The sequence below is a fragment of the Nyctibius grandis genome, chromosome 8, assembly GCF_013368605.1.
Source record: "Nyctibius grandis isolate bNycGra1 chromosome 8, bNycGra1.pri, whole genome shotgun sequence".
Classification (NCBI taxonomy): domain Eukaryota; kingdom Metazoa; phylum Chordata; class Aves; order Nyctibiiformes; family Nyctibiidae; genus Nyctibius; species Nyctibius grandis.
The window spans coordinates 39,292,267-39,300,539 of NC_090665.1; positions in this window are offsets into that span (position 1 = coordinate 39,292,267).

The following is an 8,273-nucleotide window of genomic DNA, read 5'->3' on the forward strand; positions in this document are numbered from 1 at the left end:
GCTGCCTGCACGCCGGTCGTGGTACCAGTCACAGCAGAGAAGCGCGCTGCGGAGAACATCCTGCTCAGCCCCTCGGGTCCCTGCCTGTAGCCTGCTTAATGCATCACAAGTTTTCTGAGGTTTTGGCTGCCAAGCTGTAATAAGTCTGTGATTTTCGCATATAAACTTATTTTTCAAATTATAACTTATCCACATGTAGGCTGTTTGTAGCAGGTATAGAAAAAGATACCTTTCTTCCTTCTAGGACACACGGCCAAGCTTCATGTATCCATTCCAAAGCACGGCGGGACTAAAACATCTCATTAAATGGTTGTGAGAGGGTTTTGGTTTTGTTTTACATTGGCAAGGGATTGATTTTTTTCCCTGACCTCATCTTTGGCAATGGCTGAGCTATTTTTACTGAAACTCTTCAAAAAAACAAAATTCATCTGCTGTAGAGTCTTGGATAGAATAACCAAATCCCAAACAGTTAAAAACAGTGGAGTTATAACTAAAAAGGGTCTCGGACAAGAACACGTCACTCAACTTTGCCATGACACATTAGTAATATGTTTTCTCATTATCCTTTGTCATTAAGTTTACATCTAATCTTTTCAGCTTGATCCAAAATGTGTTTGAGGGAGTTTCATGTTGGAAACATCAGCACCAACTATACAGATAATACTGAATGGAGACTTACAGTTGGATTAAAATCTTTACTCTGCAATTCATTGATTGAGTTTAGTCTCAGAATTTCACCCAAGCCTACAGTCGAAATTTCTCTGTAAATTTAACTGCAAAATGTAACAATTTCTGCACAGGTAATAGATTAAAAGTACTTTGTGTGAAGAAAAAAGTTGTCCTGTTTTCTTAATTTTCCTTCTGGATTTCCTTCACAGGAGATTTTCCCACACTCCCAAATGTTAAACATCAACCATATGCAAACATCTATTCTAATGGCAGCTTAAACATAGGGTGCAGCAAAGCTTTTGTAATTAAGCCATTAAACAATTATTATCGTATCCATCATATTTTAATCCATGACGAAGCAGATGGAACTACTCCGACCTGTCGGCGTCTTCTGCTCTCTGACACTCAAGCAGAACCGAGCTCCACAATGGGGCTTTTAGAACTTTAAAAAATAAGTTAAATTTCAATGCTTTGCATTTTGCTGGGATTTATCCAAGCAAGTTGAACAGTCTTTACAAAGCCAACTCTGAAACCTCTCCGTCTCCATGGCCATTCACTATGCCAGCGTGCAGTGATCCCTGTGGCTTTGTACCCCATTAAAGAAACCCCAGTGCCTTCCAGTTTCATCTCGCTGTTCCCCCAGTATCCCTCCTCGCTGCAGGTTTTGAAGCTATTCCATAGCTTCTATATGACATCTAGTGGTAGGTTTTTATTATTTCTCTTTTTGGGAGCTCATCCCAGCGCTAAAGCAAATGAATTGTCTTTCCTCACTTCCCCATCATCAATTTCACCTCTTTTCTGCTTCCCAAACAAGATATACATTGTCTCTGCTTTTGGCCTGCAAATGTCTTACTGGTCATATCCAGGAATAAGCATTTATCCCATGGGCTGGTGCAAAGTAACGTCATTAAAATGCGCCAGTGTGATTCAGTAAAGCTAAATCTCAGTTGGAAACGCTCATACTGTATTTCATATGACATTGCATGAGGTCCTGTGATGTATGTCATAGATGATCCCTGTTTTGAGAGGGAAATAAGATTGTCTTATGACCCCTCCTAGAGCTTTATCTCAAAGGCAAAGCTTACGTTTTGAAGGCGGAAAAATGTGTTTTCCTGGTGACCACATGTGTACGTACATCAGCAGCAGAAGCTTTGTCTGAGAAAGTCCCCTGTCCCTCCTCGCAGCTGGCAGAAGTGCCCTAGCAAATCTGTGGCCTTAAAATCTGCAGAAGATGAGTGGCTTTTGTAGTCGTCTTCTGTTTCCCAGAGAGAGGAAAATGAACATTGTGTTAGAAGACTCATCAAAGAGACTCATCAAAGGCAAAGTCTTGCAGATGTCACAGTGTACTTCATTCTAACCATCTCTGTCTTGCATCCCAGAAGGGTCAGGCAGCCTGTAAATACAGCAGGAAGCTCTGCTCATGGCGGGTGTTCCCCACTCCTTCAGCTGCCCCCGGGCTCCTGCCCCATGCAACCATCAGCCACTGCAAAAACCAGCTCTGTGGCTTGCGGTTTGCTCCTCTCTGCTCTCACACTGACTCTCCTCCCCAGACAGATCACTTTGGCTTTTTAAACATAATCGGTTTGCCAAAAGAGTAGCCAAGGGTTAACTCACAGGGTGGCAATAAAAATAGACAAGAGAGAAGTTAGGTGAGAGCTGGCAGGAGGGGGAATTCCCTTCCTTGGGGCTTTGGGAATGTCCCAGAGGCAGAGAAGTTTGGGACGTTTCTCCTTCCCAAGGAAAAAGACGCTGTGATGTAGCCATGCAGGTTTCCTCCACTGCAGCAGAGCAGGTGTTTTCACCAACAGAGAGGTTTTGTGGGCTTCAAAATTAAACAAGTGTCAGCCAACGGGGACTGTCTCTCTCCCCTCCCAGGGGAAAAAGACAGTGGTTTGACTTCACGGCACTGTGTTGAGATCGAGTATTTCAGGGATTTAGCCCATTAAATACTTCATGTAATGAAACCCATCAAGGAAAAACATCTTTAGATAGGATTGGTCAAATTCTGCTCTGATTTACACCAGTGGAGATCTGGAGTCATGTCACAGGAGCCAGAAGAGAGGGTCCCAGCAGGACTGTCTGGAATTTGCCCTTGTTTAATGTCAGCGCTGTCCCTTTTCTAGCCCTGTCCTTACTGGACGTTTAATAGGACCACCAGAAGACATGATCCCTTTAGACTTTCAGTCACACACCAAACCCCCTGAATTTCAAAAAACATCTTAACAGGCTACCCTGGAGGCGCATCCTCCCACCCACACCTCCCTCAGCCAGCCTTGCAGGTGGCCTTTGCAGATCAAGGTGAGGTGAGAGAGCATTTCCCACTGCTCTGAGCAGGGGAAGGCACAGCTGGGGCTGTGCTTGGACTGCGTCCTCCTTGTCATGTCATGACCATCCTCCTGGCAGCAAGGAGGGCACTGTGGGGGCTGACTGCATGCTGTCCTCTGGACGAGGATTTACATGCCTGCTGATGAAGAACAGGGTGAATGATTCTATCTCGCCACTGGTGTGGACAAGGCAACCAGCATGTCCTTGTGCACAAAGCCATGCTGCCGTGTCAGCCCAGACCCGGCACCGTGCATCTCTGCACGAGACCTGGCAACTGTGGGATTGTCAGAGAATCTTCCATGTTCCTCTTCCAGGAGGCTGGGTAGAGCCCAGGCAGGAGGCTGGCTGCAGCGCCAGACACCCTGCCTGGAGAAGCAGAGAGGGCTTGTGCTGGGGCAGATGGATATTCCCATTCAGGCAGCTGCCCTGCTGTGACCAATGCCACAGTCTTATGCTCCCCTGCCTGCTCACCATGGCCATCTGCAGTCTTGGCTTCAAGTCAGAGCATGTCCACACTGCAACGGTGCTGTGGCATGGCTACAGCCAAGCTCCTGGTGGTACCGCGGCCATGGAGAGGCACAGAGCTGGCCAGCTTGCTCCACGATGCTCCCAGCCATGAGGCTGTGCAAGCACTGGGACAGTGAGCCAGGACTGACCCCGTGTCACTGTGCCTGGGTGGCTTCAGCCCTGGGGAGAGCCCATTAGACTATGCTACAGCCATGCGCCCTTAGGAGCTGAGGGGCAAAGGGTGAGACCCCAGCACTCAGGGCAGGCTTGGGGCATGGCTCCCTTCAGCAGCCCATGAATTTTTGTGTTGTCTGATACCAAAATACCAATTTTGTAGGGGAAAAACCTTAAACATCTGACAAAGATGTATTCACAGTAACAACCACCAGAGTGCAGAAATATTTGCACTAGCTTGGACCATGGTGGGTGCCCAAAGAGACCACACAGTCCTAGTAAGCATTGAGACCACCAGTCCCACCTCTCCTGCCCCACGCCAAGGCCTGAAAGGGCTCCTGCGTTGCCTGGTGCACCATCTTCACTCCCCAGCTAAGCCATCTCTTCTCTGGGATGAAAGCACAGCTTTTCGTCTCCCAGCACTGTGCAGAAGCCTCCCCTCCTCTGGTTACACTCCTCACACTTGCTGCCCTTATCTCTGCAATTACAACAAGAGACCCATTGTGGCACTGAAATCGGAGACCTCTGCCACAGCTGAGCAGCTCTTCAGCGTGTCCCCCCGGCCACCTCAGGGCTTGGGCATCCCCAGCTCTGCCCCTGTTTCCTCCTGCCGGGGCTTTCTGCAGAGCTTCAAGATCTACAAGCATCCAGCTGCTGTTGGATCCCTGCTCGGCTGTCTGAGAGATCCCGCTCTCGGAACAGTATGCCCCCGGGTACATTCAGGTCTCCCAGCTCCTTAATTTTCCCTGGCTCTCTGAGCCAGCAAAGTTCCAGTGTTTATTATTCCTCTCCCAGAATGGTTCTCTGTCTCCGATGCTTTGCTTTTCTTCGGTTTTGCTTTTCCTTTCTTCCTTGGCTGGGTTACAAAGCTGTGAAGGGCCCTTGGAAAGGAAGATGAGTCAGGGCAGATACACAGGGGAAAGAAGACAAGCTCCCAGCCTTGAAGTCAGGTTCATTGCCTGCGTCACTGTTATTAAAAATAGATGAATGGCAGTGCTCTTTGCATTGGAGGAGCAACGGAGATGTAATATCCCGGGCTGCTGAGCAAATGCTCCCTCCGTCTGCCTGCAAGTCACTAAGCAGCATCTTCTGCTCTTTGATAAATTCTTTTTTCTTGGCTCTGACTTGTGGGATTTAATTTGCCTTTCATAAAAAAACTGTTTTAATGTTTCAACCTTGGAGATGGGGGGGGAATGACTCACCTTGGATTAGCTCTTCTGCTCCAGTCAGTTGGCTACCAGCTCCCTTCAGAACTAAAAATCCCTTCAAGTGCTGAGTTGTCTCCCTTTGAGAGCAGCCCCTCTCTCCATCCCACAGTGAAGTGCTTCTGGAGGGTGAGAGAGCAGCCGTCTGGGGGTGATATATTGGCCCATCTACCCCAAGACCAACTCTGATCGTGCTCAGCCATCCTGAAAAAGGGGGTTTGCCAGGTGGCACGGGGCAGGCTGGGACCCGCTGAGCTCTCTGCAAGGGCAGGGTGAGCTGTGCGCCAGCAGTGCTGCTGGTGCCCGGTGGCGAAGGGCAGAGGACAGAGAGGCTGAAGCACAAGAAATGGGATGATTTACGTGAGCCCAGAGCCCAGGTGAACCACCCGCATCCCCACAGCTGCCATCGCTCTGCCCAGGGCTCCCGCTCCTGCAACCACTCACCTCCGGGCTGTGTGAAAGAGGTGATCGCCCTTCAGATTGCCCGGGGGCCGCGCTGGGGTGATGGTGGCAGCGGGACCAAAGCTGCACCACTGCTCTGCTCACTCAGGGGGACGCTCAGCCCGTGTCATACCCCGGGCTGGGGGACACAGCCCAAGCACTGAGCTTACACGTCTCTCCCAGGGCCAACATCTCCCTCCCTCCTACCTGTGCCCTTACTTCCCCTCAGCCCTTTTGCTGCCACTATTTTCCACTCACTTGTTTTCTGTTATCTCCTTCTTCCTATTAAATTAACATAATCAACATTATCATCTCTGGCCTTCTCTGTGCTTTGGATGCCAGCCAGAAACGAAAGGACAGGAGCTAAATAAAGCCACTGCAAGAGAGAGCGTGACACTGGCAGAAGTCAATGCTGTGTTTTTTGACCACAAAACTTTCTTTCAGGAGTTATTCTAAGTCCTCAACTCTCGTTGCTACCCAGCCCTGTCTGGTCTAGGTGCTGCAAGGGTTTGCAAGGGCTTTTTCGCTCCTTCCCAAGAACGGCCCAGGGCGACTAAGCCCTGAGCAAGTCAGAGCCCCTGTATAACCCACTCGGACATAGGGGGCTGCTGCCAGGTATCTGAGGGGAATAGTTTTGCTCGCTCCGTGAGTAAGTGGCCATGCACCAGCGGGATGTTAAAGCGCCCGTTGTTTTTGCTCACTTCTCCAGGGCGGGAGAGCAGCAGTGTCACCGCAAAGACACTTTCACACTGATGTAGTCACTTTCCAGCCGCCCCTTCTGTGCTATGGGGAGCTGAAGATGCCTCATTAGTGCATTAATCATAATCCTAATGAGTGCAGATATCAGCTAAAGTAATAGCAGTGACCTGCAGGGGGGCTCATCTTCCCAGGTTCATTGTGCTGCTCACAAACCCCATGGGGGAACGCCAGCCCACCGCTCTCCTTGTCCCCCAGCTGTTGAAGATACCCTGTGCCATGTCTACACGCTTAATTAAAGCAGAGGGAGTGGTAACCTTGACGACTGAGAGCCGCTATCTATAAGCCAGCTGAGATGGATATCGTTTCGGCACCTCCAGAGAGAGACAAGAGGAGAGACATGAGTCAGAAGCTTGCAGGCGTTGGACACGCTCGTGAACCGTGGTCACAGCCAGCAGCACTGATGTCCCCCGGAGCTCATGTCCTCCCCAGGGATGGCTGCCCAGGTGGTAGAAATGCCCTGGTCCCTCCCTGGTGAGACATGGCAGGCTCCCGGCCACCCCAACGTGCCAGGTGGTGCACACCTTGGGCACCAAGAGCCCAAGGCTGTCTGGTGTAAAGGAGGCTTTGCTCTGCCAGGCAGCCCTGCGGCGTCTATGGGGAGCAGAAGACTCTTATAACTTACCAAGAAGTTGTAAATACCCTTAAAATAATTCCCCTTAGAACTGGGAAATTTGTACAAGCCAAATTATTTCTGCCTTAACGGGATGCCAGAAAATGGTACATCTAGTTTTGGTGGCGATAAGCAGCAAGCAGCTAGAAACACATTTCCAATGAGCGGCTGAGATTTAATTATTTTTTTTTAAAAAAAAAAGCCTGTGAAAGAAGTGATTAGTTCTGCATCAGAACAACCCTGTTCTCTTCTACCTGCCTCTGAACTGAGGGCAGGAGCTACCAAGGAGCCCCACATTGAAGAAGGAAGGCAAGACCTCTCGGGGAACAAAAATGTCAATTTCCACCTTCCTCCTCTGTCCCGTGGTGCTGCAGATGAATGTATTGGGACAGAGGAGGGGGCTCACAGCCCCATCTCTGTCAAAGCAGCCCGAGAGAGGGCCAGCAAGGACCATGCCATGACATGGGGCCCTTGGATGCCTCCGAGGCCCCGTGTTCTTTGCACCTTACGGGCAAAAGGCACCTTCCCAGATCAGAGGAGCCCCAAACTCTCCTGTTGTTCCTGTGGAAGCTGATGGGGCAGGATGGGAGGGCTCACTCCAGCTGCACCACGTGAGGCTGGGGCTGGGGCCTGAGAGGAACTACCATGACAAGGGGGTTTTTGGTCCTTCCAGAGAGCAGCCTGCGCGCAGGATGCCTGGTTGGGCACCTGGCCACCGCCAGCTTCATCATGGGGTTTCTTCTTCAGAAAAACCGGCCAGAAGAGAGAGGTCAGCCTTTCTGAGGGATGGCTGCTGGCTCAGCCCCCACAATGCCTGGATGGAGCTGGGCAGCCCCTGGGAGGCTGGGAGGGACGTGGGGCCAGGGGGTGCCCCATGGGCTGCAGGATGCCCTGAAAAAACAGTGTGGCTTCTTGGGCACCCAGCTCAACCCTGGCCAGGGCAGCATCCAGGGGTGCTTGGAGTAGCTCTGCACCCAGCTGTGCCCACAGACCCGGGTACCCTGAAACAGTGCTGGGGCCCCATGTTGGGCTTGGTCGCTGTCCCCATCTCTGTCTGTGGCAGAAGTGGGGGTGCCAGGCTCAACTGAGGGTGCCAGGGGCTATGCAGGACCAGACTGGGGGATGGTGAGGGCCTGGACCGGAGTCGCTTGGACCAGCATGGGGTGATGGGGTGGTGCAGGACCGGTCCGGGGATGCCCGGGAGAGGGAAGGACCAGACCGGGGGTGCCCTGCCCGAACCAGGGGTGACTGGTCCGAGGATGCCGGGGCCGGTGCGGGACTGGACCAAGAGTGCCCTGCTCGAACCGGGGGTCCCGGGGACCAACAGGCGATGCTGGGAGCGGTGCCGAACCGGACCGAGGGTGCCGGGGACGGAACCGGGAGCGCTCTGCCCGAAGGGGAGGTGCCGGGGTCCGGGCCGGGAGGGGCAGGGCCGGTGCGGAGCCGGGCAGGGGGTGCTGGGGCCGGACTGGACGGGGGGGTGCGGGGGGTGCCGGGTGTGCGGGGGGTGGCCGCGGCCCCCGCCCCGCGCCTCCGGGGCCGGACCACGTGCCGCCCGCCCCGCCCCGCCCGCCGTCCCGCCC